Source organism: Anguilla rostrata, chromosome 15 (assembly GCF_018555375.3).
Source record: "Anguilla rostrata isolate EN2019 chromosome 15, ASM1855537v3, whole genome shotgun sequence".
Classification (NCBI taxonomy): Eukaryota; Metazoa; Chordata; class Actinopteri; order Anguilliformes; family Anguillidae; genus Anguilla; species Anguilla rostrata.
Genome location: NC_057947.1, coordinates 30,883,996 through 30,908,855, shown reverse-complemented (window position 1 = coordinate 30,908,855; position 24,860 = coordinate 30,883,996). Strand labels below are relative to the sequence as shown.

At 46.1% G+C, this 24,860-nt stretch overlaps 1 long non-coding RNA gene and 1 pseudogene across 8 annotated transcripts in view; one reads left to right on the top strand and one right to left on the bottom strand.

Moving 5' to 3' along the window:
* LOC135240419 (cholecystokinin receptor-like) overlaps positions 1 to 19,129 on the top strand; it is a 31,248-nt pseudogene extending 12,119 nt beyond the window's left edge.
* The window catches only part of LOC135240422 (uncharacterized), a 40,311-nt gene continuing 19,938 nt past the window's right edge, over positions 4,488 to 24,860 (bottom strand). For 6 of the 8 annotated variants that reach the window (XR_010325675.1, XR_010325678.1, XR_010325676.1 and 3 more), the window contains one exon: positions 4,488 to 5,756. This is a non-coding gene — a long non-coding RNA (uncharacterized LOC135240422). Of the gene's footprint in view, positions 5,757 to 6,766; positions 6,812 to 24,860 lie in introns of all 8 variants that reach the window. The other 2 variants (XR_010325677.1, XR_010325682.1) reach the window with 1 other exon arrangement.

Below are 24,860 nucleotides of genomic sequence, written 5' to 3'. Positions count from 1 at the left end.
TGATTAAAGGACAAAATATGTGACAGCGCCGGAATCTCACGGCAATCGTGGAAACCCCCCCACCCCCTTCCCTGATTCCAGCTTCCACCATGTTCCAGCTCATTTTATCCTCTCATAAAACTCATATTCACGGGTCCGCCACTTTGCAGATCTAGAGACAGACTGCTGATTGGCTGCGTGTTCTCGCCCCGCCCACCCGTCTGTGGCAGAAGGCTGAATGGTCCACTCCTTCAGCTCTTTCCAATGTCTGACTGCTGGCAGGGAACAGAGCAGAAGCCACTAAAAGGAAGGGGGGGGGGGGGGGGGGTCAGGCTGCGACTCAGTAAACATTTCCTGTAAACAGACATAGACAGCAAAAGGCTATTTACTTTACTTTTACTTATTCATGGAGGAATGGGACTGGGTTTTAAACTGGATTCGATTCATCAGTTCCTAGCGTACACGCTGACAACCTGCAATATCATCACGGAAGAGGCTTTACCTGACCATCTAAGAGATGAACTTTGTTTCCTAATTTGATGTAAGGAACACACTGGAAATGATCATGCAGATCAGTGCATTTTATCCTGATGTTATCTGGTTTTGGCGGTGTATACGCAAGTTACTTCTGATTACCCCTTTCACATCAAATGACGGCACCTCTAAAAGGGAGAATTCAACATGAAAGTATTAATTTCTAACAGAGAAAAGGGCTGGATAGGTCATCGTTTGGATGTTAAAAAGCCTGCTTTTGATGTAAATAATCCAAGTTTAAATAAACGTCTCCATTAGCAAGCTGGAGCAGATTCTTGGCAGTCGTGCCTATCGAAACAGACAGCCTCCGGTGTGTGTAAGACCAGTCTCAATGAACACGCAAAACACAAACATTGAGAATCGCTTTCCTAAACCGAAAGTTTAACCCTTTCTCATCTGATTTTTGACCAGGCCATTTAAAGTGGATCTAGCTGTGGTGGGAACAAAAAGCCCTATCAACTCCATAATGGGTGAGCCCACAGCACGCTGTCATTCAGTAGGCTAATATGAATCAAAGGAAAGACAATGCTATCCAAAGCAGTATTACGGGTTCATTGACTCAGTGGGTCAATGGCAGTACATGATATTTTCCACCATTTTGGGGATCATGAATCCTCACATTTTCCCATCAGCAGAAATAGTTGGAATATGCAAACTGTGTCGCTGAACCTTGAACCTCTAAGCCTCTAACTTGGATATTTTTTAAACTCCAGAATGAAAATAATATTTTATTGTTTAGTTTAGGAAACATCTATTTTTGAGTAACTTTCAGAAAAAAAAATGCATTGAAAGATAGGAAGAGCATCAGTGCTCTGCTATAAATTATTTTTCAGTCTGTAAATTTGGCTGCTTGCTCTAATGCCTGAGTCATTACTGTCTGGAACATTCCATTTACAATTTTAATTACTTTTGCACCACTGATTGGAGTGGCGATGGCCAGACACTGTACCCACAATGCCTTTCAAATTACAGATGTGCATCTCTGTAGGAAACTTGTTTCACGAAGAATGCCGTCCGATCCCAGTAGCTCCTTAATTTTGGCGATTTTTTTGAACTCACAAAACAATCGCCCAGGTCAAGGCCATAGGATGAGTTTCGCCTTTGAATCGGGGTGAGTTATCGGAGTCTTACAGGGAAGGCATGCATGCAGAAACGCTGAGGACTAGCTGCCCTTCACAGTCTGCGTCCATGGTAACGGGGGGGGGGGGGGGGGAGGGATGGTGATGAACAGAGTTTCACAGCCTTCCAGAACAGTCCCCCCACGCCGGCGGTACAGCGCTCAGTGTGATCCATGTCCTTATGTTAAGAAGCGCGGTGTAATGAGATTTAAGAGGTGTGTGAGAGCGCGCCTTCTATGGCCTCTCCAGCACACCTCTGTGTCTCTGACTCGGCATATTAAATTCGGTACGCCCCACTGCTGGGACAGGCACGCACATTTGTGTCCCCAAAGCGTGTTTAAATTAGCTAATACAAAAAGGCAATAACACTCAGACAAAGGGAACTAATATAAAGGAAATGTTAAATCTCTCTCTCTCCCATTTCTCTCCCCCTCCCTCCCGTTTCTTCTCTCCCCTCCATTGCCCTGCCTGTCTCTTTCTTCTCCTCTTCTCCACCTTGCTGTTTCTCTCCCTCTCCTTTCTTCCTCTCCTTCCCTCTTGTCCTCCTCTCTCTCTCTCTCTCTCTCTCTCTCTCTCTCCTTTAGAGATGGATTCCGTGCGGATCCTGCTCTACTCGCTCATCTTCCTGCTCAGCGTCTTTGGGAACCTGCTGATCATCGCGGTGCTGATCCTGAACAAGCGCATGCGCACGGTCACCAACTCCTTCCTGCTGTCGCTGGCGGTCAGCGACCTGATGATGGCGGTCTTCTGCATGCCCTTCACCCTCATCCCCAACCTGCTGGGCGACTTCATCTTCGGCGCGGCCATGTGCAAGATCGTCGCCTACTTCATGGGTGAGGAGCTCAAGACACGCACGCCGTCCCTACCAAACACACTGAAACCACCATCCCTACCAAACACACTGAAACCACCATCCCTACCAAACACACTGAAACCACCGTCCCTACCAAACACACTGAAACCACCATCCCTACCAAACACACTGAAACCACCATCCCTACCAAACACACTGAAACCACCGTCCCTACCGAACGCACTGAAACACGCCGTCCCTACCAAACACACTGAAACCACCACAACTACCAAACACACTGAAACCACCATAACTACCAAACACACTGAAACACGCTATCCCTACCAAACACACTGAAACACGCCGTCCCTACCAAACACACTGAAACCACCGTCCCTACCAAACACACTGAAACATGCCGTCCCTACCAAACGCACTGAAACACGCCGTCCCTACCAAACACACTGAAACCACCGTCCCTACCAAACACACTGAAACACGCTATCCCTACCAAACGCACTGAAACACGCCGTCCCTACCAAACGCACTGAAACACGCTATCCCTACCAAACGCACTGAAACACGCCGTCCCTACCAAACACACTGAAACCACCGTCCCTACCAAACACACTGAAACACGCCGTCCCTACCAAACGCACTGAAACACGCCATCCCTACCAAACACACTGAAACCACCGTCCCTACCAAACACACTGAAACACGCCGTCCCTACCAAACGCACTGAAACACGTCGTTCCTACCAAACACACTGAAATCTTTTTGTGAACAAAATGAGAACACTTCCATTTATTTTTATGTTTAAGTTAGCAAACAAATGTTGATTGAATCCAGGCCACAGTCTGAGCTAGCGGGCAGGTTTACAGGCAGTGAATGATTTCTTTGGCACTACACCAAAGTATGTGCTCTGTCTGCCCGTTATGAAATGGATGCTTAAATGACATCACAGAATCCAAGTGTAATAATGTGCAGGTGACCAATGAAAAACGAGCAGAGGTACATGTACAACCAACTATGTTCCAACACTGGTGCTGGACTGCTTTAAGAGTTACCTTGCGGTTAGTGATTTACTGTTGATGTATGCCTACATACCAGATGTGGAGAATTCTTTCCATTATGAGAACTTGCTGCTAATGGAACCTTCCGGACCCTTTGGCCTTCAGAGACAGAACACGTCCATACCACCAAAGTCCAAAGTCATACATCATAAGCCATTTTTTTTTCCCAAAGCACATCCACATCAGTCAGTGTTTTTAATAATCACAGTGGGTGCAGTTAACGTGTTAGGTACAACCATCTGGACAAATCAAACGACCAAATAAAAAGAAAAAGACAGCCAAATAGCATCTCAGTTGCTATGACCTTTGAACTAAGTGAGTCACTCATAACATCTAGCTCCTCTTCCACTGTTCATTAGTCCTTCCATATCACTGTGTGTGGTGTGGACTCTTAGAAACAGTGGCTTTGTTTGCTACTGTTCATAAAGCAGATCACTACTGTTCAGCTGTTTAATAAAGCACTGCGACAAGATCAACAAAGTTTAATCAACAAAGGGCAATCCAGGGGAGACGCTAAATACTCCGGCTGGGTCAGGTATGCAAAACACTTTACATCAATAAAGAGCTGTCATAATAAGTTTTACAAAACAATCTACCAGCTGAAGGGTGGTTTTCCGAATGGGAAGTGATCCATAATTTACAGCCATCGCAGTTTATCAAATCGATGAGCGGCACGACCCAGCTGCCTCGAATCATTTCAATTTCTGCCTTATTAAGAGTATTGGACATGCAGCGTGATTTAGTGTTCGCATTGCGACCAGCCAGCTCACACTGGATTGTGGGAACGAAGGAAATGACGGAACATTAGGCGAATTTGTATGCGAATTCTGCTGCTCAGAAGCCACAAACGGATGGGGTACATTACATTATATTATGCATATTACATAACATGTTATATGCTATATATAATGGTCATTAGACGTAATGCAGTGCTAACGCTGTGAAGTCCTTGTATTAATGGAATGAAGAGAGAGACTCTGGCCAACAGCCGTAAGGATTTATTCAGAACATTTATTTATTTTTTTTACTGTTAATTGGTTTTTCGGGATATGGTCATTACCCACCAAGATGCTGAAGCAGCGGGCCAGTGGGATTTACGGGCATGCGGCTTCACCTGCACAGGAGGGAGGGGTGTACTCACTGCAGGATACCGGCGAGAACCTGACTGCTGAAGGCAGCGAAACCCCGGTCTTCACGCGTGCACTCATCCAGAGAAATCCCAGAATGCCGTCGGGGCACAGGCCAAACCAACGCAGCCGATAACCGAGGGAGACCACAGGCCAGAGTCTTCGCGTTGGTTTTTGGAGCGTGGTTCATTTCACACTACGCGGTATTTCCGTGGGCACGGTGTCAATCCACAGTAATGAGCCTTCCGTCAACGTCCCTCTCGCCTCCAGACCTTCAGACCCCGCTGAAGAGCGGAGGTCCAGCAGCGCAGCGCTGAACAGGCAGGCACTGCCAACTGCCAAATATCAAAATGCAAAAGGTGCATGTTTATATGGCGGAATTTGTTTTGTGTTCAGACACGATTCCTTGCCTTTTACATTTACACCATTGAATAGTCATATCCACAGCACCAAAAATGAAATAACGTAACGTAACATAACAACATAACATAAACATAACATAAAACATGAATGAGAACAGGCCATTCAGCCTAATGCTTGCCATTTTACTGACTAAATTAGTGCTCTGATTACCTACAGACTAGATAGTATCCAACACCGTATCAAGCTCAGTCTTGAAACTCCCCGAGACTATTTTAGTTTACTTATGAGAGGCAGCGGAAGAACCACAGTCAGCCTCTCATAAGAGGAATCCACATTCGAGTGCTCATTGACGGCCCTCCTGCTCAGCTCGCCTGGTTTGGTAGGGTGCTCTCGGTTTCCGGAGCAGGAGGCGGGTGGGAGGAGCTGGGAGGAGCCGTCTTCAGTTCGAGGCGCACTTGTGCAGAGTGTTGTGCCTCTCGTGAAACCAGGCGAAAGAATCCGCTGGCACAGAAGCCCCAGAGTGGCGCAGTAATCACAGCTGTGTGTGTGTGTGGTGCAGTGAACCCCAGCCAGCGGACTGAGGGAGAAGGGGAAGAGAGAACTCTATGGTCCAGGAGAACAAAGGGACTCTATGGTCCAGGGGAATAATGGGAACTCTATGCTCCAGGAGAATAATGGAACTCTATGGTCCATGAGAATAAGGAGACTCTATGGTCCAGGAGAACACATGGCACTGAGACCGGTCTTAACGCACTGGACATTCAGCCTGCGAGAAGAAAAAGAAAAAAAGACTTTTAAAAAAATGTCACCTTTTAAAAAAATTTTTTTTGCATGAGTGCACTTTCACTCGTCAATTTGGAAAGTTAATTTGGTCCACTTGTGCTTCAATAGCCCCTGATCGCCTCCCTCACGCTGTGCCGTCTCAAGACCGACTTAAAAACCGATGAGAAGGAACAGATGTTTCGGGGCCCGGGAAAATGGCGCGGCCTAATCTGGGCGTGTGGAGCTTCTGTCCGCGGCAGCACTCACGAGCTCCACGGGCACTTCAGCGCAAATTAAATGATTACACAGAGAAAATCGCTCTCAGACTACTCAGCTGTGAGGGCCCGAACGCAGCTGCGCTTAGAATTCCTTCACGGCCCTTGTCCCGCGTTAATTACAATGTAATTGCACACCTGCCATGGAATTCCTGGCTACTGTTAAGCGACTTATAGAAGCGTACTTGCATAGAGGGCTTAGGTTTGTGGTTTTATTAGGATCAGTAGTACGACGGTCGGGCTGGGTAAAATGTTACGTATTAGGCCTAATACATATTATTTTGCATATGTATGCATTGGGCAAATCAAGCAATTGCACTATGCGATTCCATGACCTTCTCTCTCCCAAATCTGACTGTGTTCGCTTGCCAGAGTCCACTGTGCCCGCTGTTGAACTTTAAAACCTTTACAACTGACAGGAAAACTCTTATTTTCAAAGGAAGGTTGATGTCACAGTTTAAAAAAAGAAAATGCCCTTTTTGTAGCTCCCCAAGGATTAATATTATGTTGTACCAGAGTAGTTGAGTTGTTCCACTGAGAAAAATGATTTGTTGGCCCTGTAAATCTAGACCATTTTTGTCTTTTCTACAAGAAAATATAGCCTAATTTCCCTGCTTTTGCTTAAGTGTTACCCTTTATTTAATGAGTTACTTGTTATTTGTCTGTATGTTATCTGCCTTCAGATCAATGAGTACATTTGATCCATGATGCTCAGCAATATTTTTGCAAGTTATCTTACCACACACAGCTATCTGAATTAGCACCGCCCACTTTCCCAGAGGTGCTGGTGAAGGCCAAAATGGAAGCATTGGAAAAAAAGAAGGAATAATTCACGAATCCATATATTACTGTAAAAACTGCCCTTTATAATTAATTGTGCAATATATGGCCGTGCATATCATACACAGCCAATCCCCTGTCCAGAGAGAATTCATTGAGGTAGTTTAGCCACGCCCACTGTACATCACATGACCCTGGGCTTCCCCCCTCCCCTACAGGAATCTCGGTGAGCATTTCCACCTTCAGCCTGGTCGCCATCGCGATCGAGCGCTACAGCGCCATCTGCAACCCGCTGAAGTCGCGGGCCTGGCAGACCCGTTCCCATGCCTACCGGGTCATCACCGCCACCTGGATCCTGTCCTTCCTCATCATGGTGCCCTACCCCATCTTCAGCGTGCTGGTGGCCTTCGACAAGCCCAACAGGGCCACCCGGCACATGTGCCGCCTGGACTGGCCAATGAGTCACATCGAGCAGTCCTGGTGAGTTCGCTCAGAGCGTCGTTCGGCGGGCGGGAGGTTGGGGCCGTGGGAGTGTTGGGCGGGGATGTTTGGGGCGGGTGTGAGTGGTTGGCGTGGGGATGGTTGGCAGGTGGAGTGGTTGGGGCAGGTGGGAGTGGTTTGGCTGGTGGATGGTTTGGGGGGGTGGGGAGGGTTGGCGAGGAGTGGGGTTGGGGCGGTGGGAGTGGTTTGGCGGGTGGGGGGGTTTGGGCGGATGGGTGGTTGGGGCGGATGGGGAGTTGTTTGGGGCGGGGGGAGTGTTTGGGGCGGGTGGAGTGGTTTGGGGTGGGAGTGGGTTGGGGGGGTGGAGTGGGTTGGTGCGGGTGGGAGTGGGTGTTGGGGCGGGTGGGGAGTGGGGTTTGGGGCGGGTGGGGAGTGGGTTTGGGGCGGGTGGGGAGTGGTTTGGGGCGGTGGGGAGTGGGTTTGGGGCGGTGGGGAGTGGGTTTGGGGCGGGTGGGGAGTGGTTTGGGGCGGTGGGGAGTGGTTTGGGGTGGATGGGGAGTGGTTTGGGGCAGGTGGGGAGTGTTTTGGGGCAGGTGGGGAGTGGTTTGGGGCGGGTGGGGAGTGGTTTGGGGTGGTGGGGAGTGGGGTTTGGGGTGGTGGGGAGTGGTTTGGGGGGTGGGGAGTGGTTTGGGGCAGGGGGGATGTTTGGGGCGGGTGGGGAGTGGGGTTTGGGGCTGGTGGGGAGTGGTTTGGGGCGGGTGGGGAGTGGTGTTGGCCGGTGCTGCAAACTTTGGAGCACACTGTATCGCTCCCTTCCTTATGACAATTTACGTTATATATATTGGCTGGGATGTTGCTAAGTTTTTATTGGCTTAAGTGGGGGTATATCTGGGAGCAGTGTGAAAACATTTGAGGCACACACTCCGGAGATGGGTGTCAAGCAGACCAGCTTCTTTCTGGCTTTGTAAAGATACAGTAATTGGCCCAGAGCTAGTGAGCAAAGCAGAATAATGTTAATTCTCTAGCTCCACACACTTCTCCGGTAATGTTTAAAACTGAATGAATTAAATACAACAAGACTTTATTCCAATTAGCAAAGGACTGTGCACTATTTTGAATGCAAAAATAAAACACCTACTTGTTTCCAAAACATCTGCCAGAACCATTTTATTTTTGCTTTGTAATTACTAACAGCGTGTAAGGTAATTATCTAAATGCAGCCATCTTAAAATAAATGCGCTAATAAAAATACTTGTTTGTAGACACTGCAGTTGACATACACCCAGCAAAACATGAACTCTTATGCTCCTATTAAGAAAACAGAAATGTGGCCGTTATACCATGAGAATGGACTGACATTTTAGCTAACTCACTAGCCTGCAGAATCCCAGCTCTCCGCAAGCACGTTCATCCAAGAACTTGAATCCACATGCACTCATTATCTGCTGAATATTAAATACAATGGAACTCAAAAGGAGGCAGAACTTTCCGAATGCCCACCGTTTCTTCAGGAACCGCTATACTGACGGAACAGGTAGCTCTCGAACGATGGTAGGCCTTACCAGTGAGTACACTCACAGCATTTACACACCCCGATTACATTACACTCTTATCCAGAGCAACTTACACAACTTTTTAACACACGGCATTTACACTGCATCCATTTATACAGCTGGATATATACTGAAGCAATGCGGGTTAAGCACCTTGCTCAAAAGGTACAACGGCAGCGTCCGACCTGGGAATCGAACCAGTGAACTTTTGGTCACAAGACCAGTTCCTTACCCATTATACTGCACGACCATCCCCGATATTTTCAGGCACGCTGATAAATGCCTAATGGGGTGTGTAATCCGCATGTATGAGTGTGGTTAGGAGTGCGCAGGGCTCAGTATAAAATCTGGGGTAATTACTGCCCCCCTTCCACACACACATCAAATTTCACAGCATGCATGCAGGTTTAAATATTCCTTCTCTTTTCATTCAGTGGTTACCTAAATCCTTGATGGAATATTTATAACTGAATTATACATCATTAAAAATACATTGCTAATGGCTATTCAAGATTAATAGACCTTCACAAAAGAGATATTAAGAAGTAAGCCAATGTTTGCCAAACTATAGTCAATCCCAAATGTGCTATTATGCGGCTATTAATGGTTTATTAAGCATAAATAAATGTGCCATAACCATAAATGTTACTGGCTAGATTTGTTTTTATCTCTAGACATTAAACAAAAAAAAATCAAATCGCAGAAAGCCTTCAGCCTTCAGTCTAATGACAGCCTCAGACTTCGCTCACCACAGAGGAGATCAAGACGGTGTTTGAGAAATAACCATGAGACCCGTTTCCGATTCAACACCCTGACTGAGCTACCACTTGAAAATAAACTCCTGCACAATGTCAAAAACTTAAAAACGCAAAAGCCTTCGGTAGAGTCCAAATAATCCCCAATCATATCAATACATGATAATTTCAAGAATGCCAAGAATACAGTAGGCCTATGTTTCAGAATAATATACTGTAGATATAACCCCCACACGCACAAACAAACATACTAACAAACAAACAAACTCACACAAACAAATGAACACACACACACACACACACACACATACAAAAGAAGGAGATAAGAGGCAATGGGGTGTCCTACCCCTTGATGTCAGCCAGCCCTGCATTTCCCATGAATAAGTTATGAGCCTTTTCGTGAGAGAGAAATAGGTGTCAGGTGCAAAACAGCGGCACTACAGTAAGGACCCGAAATGGCATTTTCTGACATACTGTGAGCGGAAATGTGTGAAACCTTTAGGCATATGTGTGTAAGGTGGGGTGGGGTGGGGGGTGGGGTAGGGCAGGGTGGGGGTGGGGCATAGCTCCTCCTGTACCACTTTAGCAGCTAATCAATAATCCCATCAATGATTATTGACTGGTTTCTCTTCATTAACAAGTCCCGGACTGGATCATGTTTATATTCTACGGTCAAGGACTCACAAGCCCGGTGTCAGATTGAGAAATGACCCTCCCCCCCCTCCAATTGAAAAGTGACCCATGGATAATTTTTCTATTACTGAAATGATTTAATCCGCTGTGTACCTGGTATTTTAATCCCGCGAGCACGGACCCAAGAGTCCGAGCTCTGGACAGATGAGAAGGGACAAAGGGTGTCGCCGCTATAAAAGCCACCAAACGTGAAAAACCAAGCAAGCATTTCCAAATTCTGTCTGCGTGTTAAATACCGTACGTACCCCTCACATCCATGCCCCAGTTCACCTTATCCCCCCCCCGACTGTAGTCACGTGTTTTTTTTCTGTACCTGATCATACAGGAAATTGTTTAGGGAGAAGGATGAGCCATACACAGCTCCAGTCCTGCCATAATCACTCCTGCCATTGGCTCATTTGCGTCAGCCTGAAATCCCGCACGTGCTCAGTTGTATCCGGGAACCAGGACAGAGACCCGGGCGGCCTTAGGCAAAGATTCCTCCTGAAACGTCTGCAAACACTGTTGTGCTTAGGGCCAGATCTGCTCACTTCTCTTGTTATTCTCTCCCTCTCCTTCTTTTCTCTCTTTGTCTGTCCGTCCCCCTTTCCTCTCTCTCTCTCTCTCTCTCTCTCTCTCTCGATCTGCCTCCCTCTGTCTGTCTGTCTGTCTGTCTGTCTGTCTCTCTCGTCTGTCTGTCTGCCTCTCTCTCTGCCTCTCTCTCTCTGTCTGTCTGTCTCTGTCTGCTCTCTCTTTCTTCTCTCTCTCTCTCTCTCTGTCCCCTCCTCTCTCTCCTGTCCTCTCTGTCTCAGGTACATCTTGCTGCTGTCGTGTCTCATCATCCGGGCGTGGTGATGATAATCGCGTACGGGCTCATCTCCAGGGAGCTTTTCCGCGGGATACAGTTTGAGCTGGACCAGAAGAAGCAGGCCGGCGGTGAGACCGCGCCCGCGGGGGAACCGGATGAAAAACCAGAACGCCCTGTAGCGCGTTTCCACAGACCCACAATTAGCCTCAGCCACCGCCGGTGTGCTGCACGGACTGCGCGTGTAAACTAAGCCTCACCACCGCCTCTCTGGCAGTGAGCTGTTTTTCCCCATGGAGCTCCATGTGGTCGTAGCTGTCTGGCAGGCACCACACAGTGGTCTGGCTCCTGGCTAAAACCTGTAAGCCTGACCTGTAGTGGTGATTTAATTGCTCCATGTGTTGGTGTGCCTACCTGACTGCACTTTCTTAAAGTGACACACGTACGCATACATGTCAGTGTGTATACAGTATATATGCGCGCACATATATACATAGATATATTCAGATACCTATTTTTTTTTTTTTAATGAAACATTTGTTTTCAATCTTAAATATATATGGTAAGTGATATGCAAAGTATTGCCGTCGCAGTATGCATATAGAATATATTTTGTATAACACTGTATATCATAGTAAAACAGCAAAGAAGTTTTTCTAGACAGAGCAAAACTTTCCTTGACATTTAATTCCAAATTATTGCAAGAAATTTTGGAAAGCTGCACTCCAAATGAGTTAGTTGTAGAACATCTTTATGAGTGAGAGCTTTTTAATGAAACGAGTTCTATGGTATGAGAGCCTCAAATGACAAAAAAAACAGCACATGCTGATGTCCAGAGCAACAAATGATGCAAATAAACCACATTTGCTAATGCTTCACTGGAGAAGTTCATTGGCCACAGACACGGCCATCTGCTAGCGTGTTCAGAACAGGCACATTTATCTGGAGGAAATATTCTACTTCAAATAGAATGTATTCCAGGATCTCATCCCTCGCAGATAGAAACAGGAAATGGGTTTTCATTCAGGTTGCACTTCGACTTCCTGTTTACAAATTACGGGCAACGGCAGCTGCTGTCCCCGAGGACAAAATGGCAAAAATAATAAACACTCCAGGGTCTAAGAACGCACGCTAATCTCCAGGAAAATGGAATTCCTGTCCGTGAGCGCTGCCGGTTGGGTTGAGCTCACGGAGTGTCTCCGGAAATTATTTCTGCGCTGGCCCGGACTAGAGCGGCCAATGGCAGGGTTCAATCAGAACACGCCCGCCGCCATGACGACCTGATCCGTATCGGAGATGCATGTTTTCGTTGAGCGCAGCGAACGGGCGGGTCGCGGAGATTACAGCCGCCGCTGAAAAGACAGGGACGCGCGCCGTGGTGCTGTGCGAGAAACCCACATAAGAGCATAAGGTGGTAGCGTAGCACGGACATGCATGCATGCATGTGCTCATTAACATGAGGTGCTGAAGCCTGCATGCATGCATTGTGTGTGCGTGAGTGTGTGTCTGTGTGTACTGTATGTGTGGGATTGAGTGTGTGTGCGTGTGTGTGTGTGTATGTGTGGGTTTGTGTTTGAGTGTGTGTGTGTGTTGTATGTGGTGTGTGTATGTGTGTGTGTATGGTGGGTTGGGTTTATGTGGGGTGTGAGTGTGTGTGTAGTATGTGTATATGTGTGTGTGTGTGTATGTATGTGGTGTGTGTATGTGTGTGTCTATGCGAGTGAGTGCATGTGTATGTGTGTGTGTGTGTGTTTGTGTGTATGAGTGTGTGTGTGTGTGTCTATGCGAGTGAGTGCATGTGTATGTGTATATGTGTGTGTGTATATTTGACTATGGCTCCCCTAAGCTTCTCTTTGTTCTCACAGAAATGAAGAACGGTCTGACCACCACAGTGTCGTCGGGCTGCGACGAGGGCGACGGTTGCTACGTGCAGATGGTCAAGCGTCCGGTCGCCATGGAGATGTCCACCCTGACCCCCGTCAGCGCGGCCAAGGTGGAGCGCCCGCGCAGCAACACGTCGGAGGCCAAGCTGATGGCGAAGAAGCGCGTCATCCGCATGCTCATGGTCATCGTGGCCATGTTCTTCATCTGCTGGATGCCCCTCTACTCCGTCAACACCTGGAAGGCCTTCGACCTGCAGTCGGCCCACCGGGCCCTGTCGGGGGCCCCCATCTCCTTCATCCACCTGCTGTCCTACACCTCGGCCTGCGTCAACCCCATCATCTACTGCTTCATGAACAAGCGCTTCCGCAAGGCCCTGCTGGCCACCTTCGGCTGCTGCGCCCGCCCCTGCCCCCGGCCCCGCCCGCGGGACGACGACGCCACCACCACCGCCGCCTCGCTCTCCAAGTTCAGCTACACCACCGTCAGCACCATGGGGCCCTCCTGACTCTCCCGTCGCCGTGGAGACGTCGCTCGCGGGCGCCGCTCGTCCCCCGTTTTGTTTTTCTCCGTTTTATTTTCGATCGTCGTTTTAATTTTTGTTAAGTTATTGCTCGCGCTGTACGTGGCCCTCGATGTTCTCGACGTTACCTGCCGCTACCCGTGAAGGATCCCTGCCTTTTCTCTAGCGTGTCAGAACATTGGCATGTTCTGTCAGTGGATTCAGACAGAGTTTGCAGATAGTAGCAGTGTTATGCCAGTCTGTGTACTTTACTGGCACTAACATCTTTAAATATCCAACCCTGCCAAACTTTAAACAGCGATGCATATATATGCTACGTAAGTCTTTAAAGTGAGGAGGTGTTGTGTTTAGATTTCTGCTTTCCCATCTTTAGCAGCACCCATTGTTTGTGCAAACGTTAAACTCAGCTGTAGGTGGGATGTAGGTGGTTTTTTTCTGGAGCTCAGTGTGATTGGCTGATACAGACGCCACTACACTGAAGCTCGGTTTAATTGGATTATAATGAACACCAAAACGCTGGAGACACTGTTACACTGGAGCTCAGTCCGATTGGCTGATACAGATGCTGTCACACTGGAGCTCAATCAGATTGGCTGAAACGGACGCTGGACCTCAGTCCGATTGGCTGACGGACACTGTTGCCGTGCTGCCGGTTCACTCCGATTTGTCCCGTTGTTTCTTTTCGTTTTTTTTTCCGTACGGGCCCCTGGCCGGTGAGGCCTCCATTTTCTCTGGCTACAAATGGTACGAAATAGTCGTGTTTGTCAACGTGGTCCTTCAGGCCTGAATTTGAGCTTTGCCCTGTCCACCCTGTCCATCAGCTACACCTCGCTGTGTTTCAGCCCAGCACAGTGCCGTCGCTTCGCAGTGAAAAGATTTACCGTTGCTTTCGCAGCAAGCTCTCGTTGGTTTATTGGGTCTTCATTTCCGTGCTCCTCTGCCAGACCGCTCGGTCTAACGAAACGCACTGCCGTTTCGCGTTCGGTTTAAATAAATCCATCGCAGTGCGCTGTACAGTAGCTTTAATTTTCTCCGCAAGGCCAGATTGGTATTGTCTATAAAGAAACTGCCTTAAGTTTAGCAAGCTATTCAAAACGATTTAACAGTTTACAATGATGAGCTAAGTGCTTTTCTCCATTATCCCAAAGGCTGTAAATGTATAAAAGTGGTTCCATTTGGAATATTAATGAAAAACCACAATGTGTTCTTAGATGTAGACCATTTTTGTATCTTTATTTAAATTATTATTTTTTTTTTTTGGTAGTGCAGAAACACGTTCTTGGCTTTGGAATGTTCTCTTTGCCCCAAAGCTTTATGAAGGACTCGGCAGAAAGCCCAATCAAGGTAATCGTCTCCATTTCCACAGAGAGATGGCGGCCATTTTGGCTGTATCCTGATTTTCGACGTCGAAGGGGAGGCAGTTCCGGGGTTTCACTGAAATTTGCCACAGAGAGAGAGAGAGCTAGAGCACACCCACACAGACACGAAAACAAATAACAAAAAAATCTTCAAACCAAACATGGCGGAAGCTTTTCAGCTGACCAGCTTTTCAGCCACGTTCGTTTCGCTTTGTCTTTAGCGCTCTGACAAACGGACTCCTCTCTCTCTCTCTCTCTCTCTCTCAGAGTGCTAACAGACTCGGTCCTGTACAGTGGACAGAAGCACACCTTTAAGCACCTGGGCTGATCCGATTCTCCACCGGGTCGAATGCCACGTCTGGTTTTAGAGAGAACGGGAAGACCCAGCTAAGACAAAACGCTCTCGCAATGTTGCGGCCATGCTGCTGCACATTGACAACACTGACAGAACATTCCAGTAACATTGCGAGAACATTTTGTGTCAGCTGGGGAACACCAGAAGGAAGGTTTCTATCACATATTTTTAGAGGAACAATATTTGTGCTATGAATAAAATAAATATCCAATATCCCAGCTTGTACCGTAAGAGACACATAATAGTTGTGTTGTTAGTCTGTCTGACTGTTGAATTGCTTTCCTTAGTGAAAACAAGGTCCTACGTGTCCCGACTTTGTGGTAATAGGTGTTTCGAACAGTCAATTAAGTTTTATGATTTAGTGCAACTGTGCTATACTTTTGGGACAATCTGTAATTTGCATTTATGTGATCCACCACTGTTGCTGCATGTTAATAAAGAAAGTTAAAGCGTAATTTATCGTTAATGACAGATGAGTTCGTGGAATTTACAAGGGCAATATAAGTTAATGGGAGAGATTACCGAAGCATCCCTTCATGTGGAGATGTGGATTTATATTGGATCAAGCCGCATGGCTCCCAGTGCGTTAGTGCGTAACGAAGAGATCAGACAGCACAAGGTGTGTGTGTCCAGAGAGCAGAATGTGTGTGTGTGTGTGTGTGACAGGGCATTTAAAGATATACTTTATTGAACCCCGTGGGGTAATTTGTCCTCTGCATTTTGACCCAGCCTAGTTACTTAGGACCAGTGGGCAGCCACAGTGCAGCGCCCGGGGACCAACTCCAGTTCTGAGGCAAGTGCCTTGGTCAAGGGCACCTGCAGGAGTGCACCTAACATGCACGTCTTTGAGTGTGGGAGGAAACCGGAGTACCCAGAGTAAACACACACAAACAAGGGAAGAATATGCAAACTGAAAGGCTCCAAGCCGAGATTCGAACCCACAACCTTCTTGCTGTGAGGTGACAGTGCTAACCACTGTGCCACCATGTCTGTTAGAAAGCTACCGGACAAAGCTATTTGTTCCAATAGGTTAGAAAGCTACCGACTATCTACAGCTGACCATAAATCTCTGACAGGCAGCTGGTCAGATAAAAGAAACTTCGCCCTACAAAGAAAATAAGAGCAAAGTAAGCACAGAACATCTGATTTAATCACCTCAAACATCACATCTGCATATGCCAGTTCCAAAACAAAAGTACAGAATGTCTCACTACGGAACATCTCCATCTTATTCCTGAATAGCTCTTTATCCTCCTCCTCAGCTTCATCGATGAGTGTGACCATATATTTTCGCTGTCTTGACAACGCATGTTAATGTGCATAAAATTACTTATAAATTCATGAGGTTTAGCCTTCTTCACAAACATCTGAAAGCGATACCATAATAACCACTTGTAAGACATACCGTATGTATACCGAGATGACAAATCTGTGGTACAGAATAATCTCTATTCAAATGCTGCTTAAATACTGCATATAATAGTAAAACCCTGTCTTTCTAGGAATAAATTTAGCTTTAAACTTTCACATAGTGTACAGTATTGTTAATGCTGCAACATAATTTATTTATCCTTTTCTTTCAGCATAATAAATGAGCTATTAAAGACATTGTTTAAAATCTGCATCCTCAGTTGCAACCTACCCAATAGTTTGTGGCTTCAAATAAAATGTTTAGTCAGGAACATAAAACGAAATAGGCCTACGTGCCTTTTCTTCAAGGGCAGCTAGAAGAAAGGTTCTTTATGGCAACACAAATCTTTCCTGCTTGAACAGAGAGTGAGGGAAAAAAAGAAAAAGCCATTAAGGCTAATCTCTGACCAGCTTGCTCTTTACTTCTCAGGCTCAAAACTAATCAAAATTCAAAAAGCGAAAAGATCATTTGAAATGAGAGAGACAGAAAGCAAAAGGCATGAAAAATGTGAAGGAATTGCCTTTAACACTAGGCAGGATTATTTTTAAAAAATAATGAGGTGAGTAAAATGGTTTACTTACAGTCTAAATAACATGCACTAGTTTTATGTTTCAATTGAGTGGATTTTTCTGCTGTTTTTTCCGTTGCAGTTCCAGCAACAGAAATTCTCATTCCTGAATGTGTGAGTAAGACAGTTTCACTGTACACTACTACAGTACTTCAGTAAAAGTAATATTCATAACCAGAATAGAGGTATTCACCAATTGTATGTATATACTGCAAATGTGCCTGTAATTTATATTTACATTTTCTTTTTGCAGATTCAATCGTTCCATTGATTTGAATGCACTCTGCTTCTACGTATAAACTGTTTGAAAGAATAAAATCTTCCAGGACAGATGATGTTAGATGATATTCTCCAATTAGCTCTTCGCAACCGCAGCAGTGTTCATGCACGCTCTCTCACCATTGGCTCGGTGGCGCTCAGACATCCGCGGTTCTCCTCTGAAACACGCCTGCTTCTTTTCACATCACTCGCATAAAGCCAAGTCAGAAGAAGACCACTCCCGTAGAGGAGAGTCCGAGGAAGACCACTCGAACAGATCCGAGTCAGAGCAAGACCACTCGCACAGAGTAGAGTCGGAGGGAGACCACTCGCACAGAGTAGAGTCGGAGCAAGACCACTCGCACAGAGTAGAGTCGGAGCAAGACCACTCGCACAGAGTAGAGTCGGAGCAAGACCACTCGCACAGAGTAGAGTTGGAGGAAGACCACTAGCGTAGAGGAGAGTCCGAGGAAGAACACTTGCACAGATCAGAGTCGGAGCAAGACCACTCGCACAGAGTAGAGTTGGAGGGAGACCACTCGCACAGAGTAGAGTCGGAGCAAGACCACTCGCACAGAGTAGAGTTGGAGGAAGACCACTAGCGTAGAGGAGAGTCCGAGGAAGAACACTTGCACAGATCAGAGTCGGAGCAAGCCCACTCAAACAGAGCCAAGGCAGAGGAAGACCACTCGCACAGAGTAGAGTCGGAGCAAGACCACTCGCACAGAGTAGAGTCGGAGCAAGACCACTCGCACAGAGTAGAGTTGGAGGAAGAGCTTTCACATGCAGCCCACGGGCATGTGAGGAAAACCAGTTTCCTTATTTTAAAAACATTTTTGTCATTCACTGTTATGCAGCCCGTGACCTTAGCAAATTTGCCTGACTTGTTCAGAGGAACTTACTAACTGTGAGAAAAGAAAAAACAACAAATATAACCCATCACATACGAGAGGCCCTCCACAGCTCCACACCCAGATGTTTTCAGTGCCTATTGGCCCTGCACAGCTGAATCTCCCATGTAGCCTAAAGCATTAATCAGGCCTTTACCTCATTATGCTCCTGACCAATGACAATCTCAGCACCCTATACCAACAAAGGGGCAGCCACGTTCTGGAATAACCCCAGCATTCCAGCATTCTAATATCGCATTTGTATGGTGCAAGTATAATGCGGTGTTTTTCAGTGAGATAACGGGGGTAATAAATTAGCAATGAGTCTGATTAGTTTTTAAAGAGATGCCAGTGGTCCCCACCCCCCTGCAGGGGGCTGTCCTCCCCCAGATAATTATCTCGGTTAAAATGGAAAGATCGACTCGCTGTGGTGAAGGTGTCTCATACGCCACCCGACCCGACTGGCGACCTGCACGGACGTGTTGCTTTGTTTCGTTCGCTCTCTGAAAAAAAAAAATAATAATCGTTTGGTTCCGTCTGGGCTTGGAACGCCAGCGTTAATGAGAGACACCGTTGTTAATTTGGAGCAGATCGATGAGCGCTTTTATTATTTTCCCCTTAATTTCCTTCTGAGCCAGGCGCCCCGGCTGCAAGCAAAATCACTTTCTGCCCCCCCCCCCCCCACCGCCCCTCCCCCTTCAGAGCTTCAGTGCCAGGCTCTAGTGGTAGCAAATCCAAAACCACCTTCCATAAGGTTGAGTACCACTTGTTTCTGTTTTATATGGATATGGTGTACCGCCAATATGAAGGTAGATACGTGGCCACAATCACACTTACATAAATAGAAAAAGATCATTTAAGTACAGAATATCAAAAACCTGAAACCAGAGTCCAGTCAAAGACTGCCTCCATTTCCATTGTGTGTTTGCTCCTCTGGTTACACCAAATCCCAGCAGCGTCCGTTTCCTTGGACAGATTCATCTCTACCGCAGGAATTAATCCATGTTTTTCCCCCCCCCTGTTTTACCAAAGCGTTCATCGATCACACCGCTGCATCAGCGGAGGTAATCCAAGCCATTTTAGCAGAAATCCATCACAGTCTAATTTAATGTGAACACGCTCCAAGAAAGCTATCCTTTCCCAGGTCTTAATCTTGGCTACCCTCCCTGACGTTAATTATGTCCTTAATTCTCTCCGTACTGCTCTAAAAGCCAGCTTCCTGCGTTTCTCTGAAGCACGCGTGCTAATTCACCCCTGACTTAACCGCAACTTTATTGCCACGCTTTTTACTCATTAACGTGAGCATCAGTTTGGCCGAGGTAGGAGGTGGTAGTATTCCTCATAGACGTGTGTTATTGTTTGTCGGGTGGAAACAGAAAACAGTGGGTGTAGGACAGAAAAAAAATTAATCCATTGAGACTTTAAGGTAGTACAGTGCACCTGCCGGTTGTGGGTAAAAAAAAGTGGACCAGCCAGTTACAAAACACTGCAAGGACAAGCCCTCATAATCCAAATAGAAAAAAAACAGGATTTTGGCAGAGATCACCTTCACACACCAGAGGGAACCTGAAAGCTTGGATGCTTTTAACTTATCCATCATAAGCTCATCATCCCATATTGAAAAAACGCTCATATGCCATAGTGTAGTAAACCATATATCTACCTCTGACTATAAAGAGCAACCTTCCCCTTATTTACATTCTTTGTTTCAGTATTGTACGTGTTGGCTCGTTGGTTGTGTCACTGCGTTCTCATTTGTCTTGGGGTGAAGTCTGAAATTTGTCACAAGACTGTTTCAAAAGTGTGCCTTTCCCCAAGAAGTTTGGAGTTTGTAAACAAGATAAGAGAACATTTGAATTTCTATCCTTCAAATTCAGGAAGAGTCTGATAAATGAGACGGGAAGAGAATGGTACTGTAATGGTATCATCTTGGGGACAGTGCGATGTTCGTCTGTAGGTGTTAAGGTCTGAAAGACACATTTTGATGGGATAAGTAGTATTATTGTTATTTTTTGATCAGAAGGTTGCATATTTGGCATTTCTGCCTTAATTTGTGTGCGCGTGCATGTGTGTGCATGCATATGTGTGTGTGTGTGTGTGTGTGCATGCATGTGTGTGTGTGTGTGTGTGTGTGTGCGGATGCATGTGTGTGTGTGTGTGTGTGTCTGTGTGCTCTGGGGACATGGAGAGTGGAGATCTCTGGGACAGAGGATGGGAGAGCTCATTGGTCGAGTGTCACTAAGCCCCGCCCAGGGCTTTGGCCAGTCTCGTTTCCCCACACCCTGCTGAGCTCAGCTCTGTGCGTGCCACTGCGCTCCGAGAAAATGCACTTGATGTTTGTACCTGATTTCATGTCCTATGTATTTCAAAAAAAATGTATTATTAGTATTAACATTATTAGATCTTGTGAAGTTGCGTTGTGTTTTTCTCAAGCAGTTAAGAGAGAGAGAGAGAAAGAGATAGAGACAGAGATAGGCTGCAGTCTGACTGGTCTGCTTGACTTCCTGTTAAAATGTGGCACTTCCTGCCACAGCAACTAACCACGGTTCCAGGCCTACACAGTGCCTGATGCTGATGGAAATCGCATCCTCCCGGCCTCTGTACGAGCGAAACCGGCCTCACATCACACAGAGAATATTATTATATGCGCATTTTACAAAGAGCACTTGCATTAAGTTTACACAACACATCAATGGTGCAGAAAATAAAAAAATCAACAATGTACGAAACTGAGATACATGATATTATAAATAAAAATGGCTCTGAAGTAATCATATCATCAGTTGGGTGCCCGTGGACCGCATGCCAAAGCTGCATATGAAAGGTCCTCCTCCAACTCCGCTCTATGCGAGCTTAGGTGTCTATGGTGTGAAAAGAAGCAGCTGGCAGCAGCGCACATTTCTGAGGAGAGCCGTGGATGTCTACGCTGTCCTGAATCGGCATCGGTGTTTGCGACATGAACGCGGCTGCGGTGGCAGACGATTGCACATCCAAAACTGGGGAGGGAATTGGATATGTTCTGCTGCATGAGCAGTGCTAGTTTTTCTTCTTATAATCTTATTTCAGGCGGTATAACATTTCCCACTTTTTTCATGAGATTTTGTCCAAACTACATATTTTTAAGGATTGTTTTACAAACGATGCTGAGCAGTTAGCGAGATGAAATGGAGTAAAAGTTGTTTATGACTGGTGTATTCGATTGCAGTGCTGCAATGTACCTTCGTGCAGAGAGAATTTTGAAAATGTTGAAATCTTCTAGAGGAAGTGCCGAATGATGAGAGATCTGTTGACTGTAAACATGTTTTGCTTCTTGCTCTGCAGGTCATTTGGAGATGAGAAATAAGTGTTGTATTTTTGGTTGCCAACCACTAGATTGGGAACCCATGGTCTAGACTTCCTTGTGCAATGCAGTCAAGTCGTTGTTAAATAAAGCTTTTTTCGTCTCCCATTACAGTTTTTCCTTCTGGCTTCATATTGATAAATTATGTTTCTATTTTGAATTAATATGCACTGTGTATTCTGGGCAACTGACTTGAGTCATTATTCAAGTCAACTTTTGACATTTGACATTTTTACATTTATAGGTCTGAAAACACAATATTATACATTGTTCACAGACCCTGAAACACATAATAAAACAGATGATGAAATGTTAGGAAAACTAACGAAAAAAAAATCTCTTTTATTAATTACTGATCCATCAGGGCAAAGTGAACTCAGATGCATGTCTTTGAGCACAATATGGCCACTTCGTTACATGCCTCAACTAAAGAGAAAACAAGTCTGACAATATCTGCCAGCTAAATCGCGTGCACGTGTGCGTGAGCCTATGCATATGTGTGAATGTGTGGGCGTGAGATACGTGTGTATACACGTGTTTTTGACGTGTGTGTGTGTGGGCGTGAGATGTGTGTACACGTGTTTTTGATGTGTGTGAGTGTTTGTGTGTGTGTGGATCTGTGTGTGTGTGTGTGTATTGGATGTGTATGTGTGGGCGTGAAATATGTGTGTACGTGTTTTTGATGTGTGTGAGTGTTTGTGTGTGTGTGTGGATGTGTGTGTGTGTTGGATGTGTGTGAGTGTTTGTGTGTGTGTGTGGATGTGTGTGTGTGTTGGATGTGTGTGAGTGTTTGTGTGTGTGTGTAGATGTGTGTGTGTGTTGGATGTGTATGCATCTCTGTGTGTGTGTCGAATGTATAATATTGTTCTCGAAGGCCCCATCCACAGCGTGGGTGGAACATTTGCGTGTGGAGCAGAGTCCCAGCGGTGCCTCTACCTTCAGGGCTGCCCGAGGGGGCCGTGTGTTCGAGTGGCTCCAGTGTAAATGTTTAAAAATCTGCACCGGCGATCCCCTTCTCGCCGCCACAGCCCCGTCCGGACAAAATGGAAACTCCGCGAAGTAGAAGAGCAAACAGGAAAGCCGGCGAGCGGACCGAAACGGCCCCAGTCTCATTCACACGCCGGGTAAACTCCAGCGGCTGTTCCCGAGCCTTTTTCACACGGCCGCTCAGAGGCTTCACCCGAGGACGGCTCCGGACAGAAATGCTTCACAAACACCCCTCTGACCCGGTATTACTCTTACTCTGATAAGGAAGAAGCACATCCTCTGAGAGAGAGAGGCTTCTTACCGCAGTTAATTGAGGGGGTATTTATGGAAACAGAATGGACAGTCAAGCTTTTAATATCCCCCACATTTCCATCACAGGGCGCATAATGAGAAGATTAACTTAAACCAATTTCTGTTTAATGGACTGGAGGAAGAGACGGAGGTTATCCATTAAGCAAACTTACTAACGCCTCGCTCTGCTGGAGATTCCTCCACCCAGCACCCAAAGGTCTATGAACACGAACGATAATCATGTTCATTCTTTTGCCCCAAAGTTTAAAAATTAAAATGTTTTACCCCAGCAGTCGCCAGTCTAGTGGATGGAACAGCAGTTCAGATGGTTGGCAGGTTATAAAAATGGCAGCCAGCCCAGAAAAGAGATACTGAGGAGACACACGGGAATCTAACTCTGCACTCAAATCATGCACTCAAAGCTATTCTATATTCTGCTATTCTAATGCTATATTCTCAACACAAATCTATTCTGGTGCACTACGTGACTTTCTGTCACAAGTACAAGATGCTTGCACACACCATATTTTTCCACAGCAAACTGACAATTTCATGCATTGTGTGTGTGTGTGTGTGTGTGTGTGTGTGTGTGTGTGTGTGTGTGTGTGCGTATGCGTGGGCATGCGTGTGCGTGTGTGTGTAAGTGCAATTTTCCAGCTCCACTCACTTTCCCAGCAATAGCTGCACATGAATAAACTGTTGAATAAACTGAATAAATCAAACACCGCATTTGATTACAATTATCGGGTGACTACAGCAATTTTAAAATAACACAAAATGCACTTTTATTCATAAAACATCTGCAAGAACCATTCTATTTTTGGTTCAACATTAGTCACAGCTTGTACTACACAATAAAATAATCCCCCCCCCCCCCAAATCCCAATTGAGCACCCAGCTCTCACTCACGCCGAGCTTCATGAGATGTGCGTGATGCGTGTGTTTTTGGAAAGGAATTTTTTTTTTTTAAATGAAAATGAATCACTGCCCTGGCTTCTCTGGGTTGTCCTCACTGCGCAGTCACACTGCCACGCTTGTGTGAGGTCATAAAGCACGTCACCGGGTCAGTGAACCGAGTCCAGAATATTCCAGATAAAGGACCTGCTGGCTGCACCCAATTGAAAATCAAATGAGCCCAAGGTCCTCCAGCACACAAAGATAAACAACAGTTCTGCCAGGACCGTGACAGTACCTCCCCACAGCCCTGGACCTGGAAGCCAACACTCAGAGAAAATTAATGGATCCTTTTATCAGTCCACTTGGCTTCCTCATTTCACTACGGCTAAAATATACCACAAAAGGCATTTCATTTAACTTGTGAGTTAAGCAATTCAGTTATGCAAATTATTTTTAAATATAGCCGCAGTATCCCATGCATACTGATCATAACTGCGTGTAGTCTGTACTGAACACATAAAATCAAAGGCTTATATACCCAACTCGTTTCTGTGAACTGCATTATTCTGCAGCCAGCGTTCAAAGACACTGATGAATGACTTGCTAAATCCACAGTAGATAATGAAGGAAATTAAACCACAGCGGCCCTTGCCGTAACGACTCATTTAAATAATAATTTCCTTTTCAGCTTTGTGTCGCGCACGCGAAGGCACCAACGAGCCAATAAGTGCGATCGCTTCTCAGAGACGCACCTGACGAACCTGGACAATAAGCAGTCTATTTGTGAAGGCGTGTGGGCGACCAGAACATTCAATTACTGCCCTGCGAATGCAGCATCGTTGGAGAGCAACATGCAGATGGCTAATTCAGGACTCTCTCAGGATGTCCTTGGTTAAAAAATTTTTTTTTTTTTTTTTTTTTAAATGCCTTTTGCAAAGCCACTCTTCCTGCCTGCATAACACTGGTCTTTTAGCTTTGATATCAGCATGGATATTTATGCAAAATCCACCAGTGATCTGGTCCAGGTGCTGTAAAGCTCATTTGGCATGGAGGGGGGGGGGAACCAGA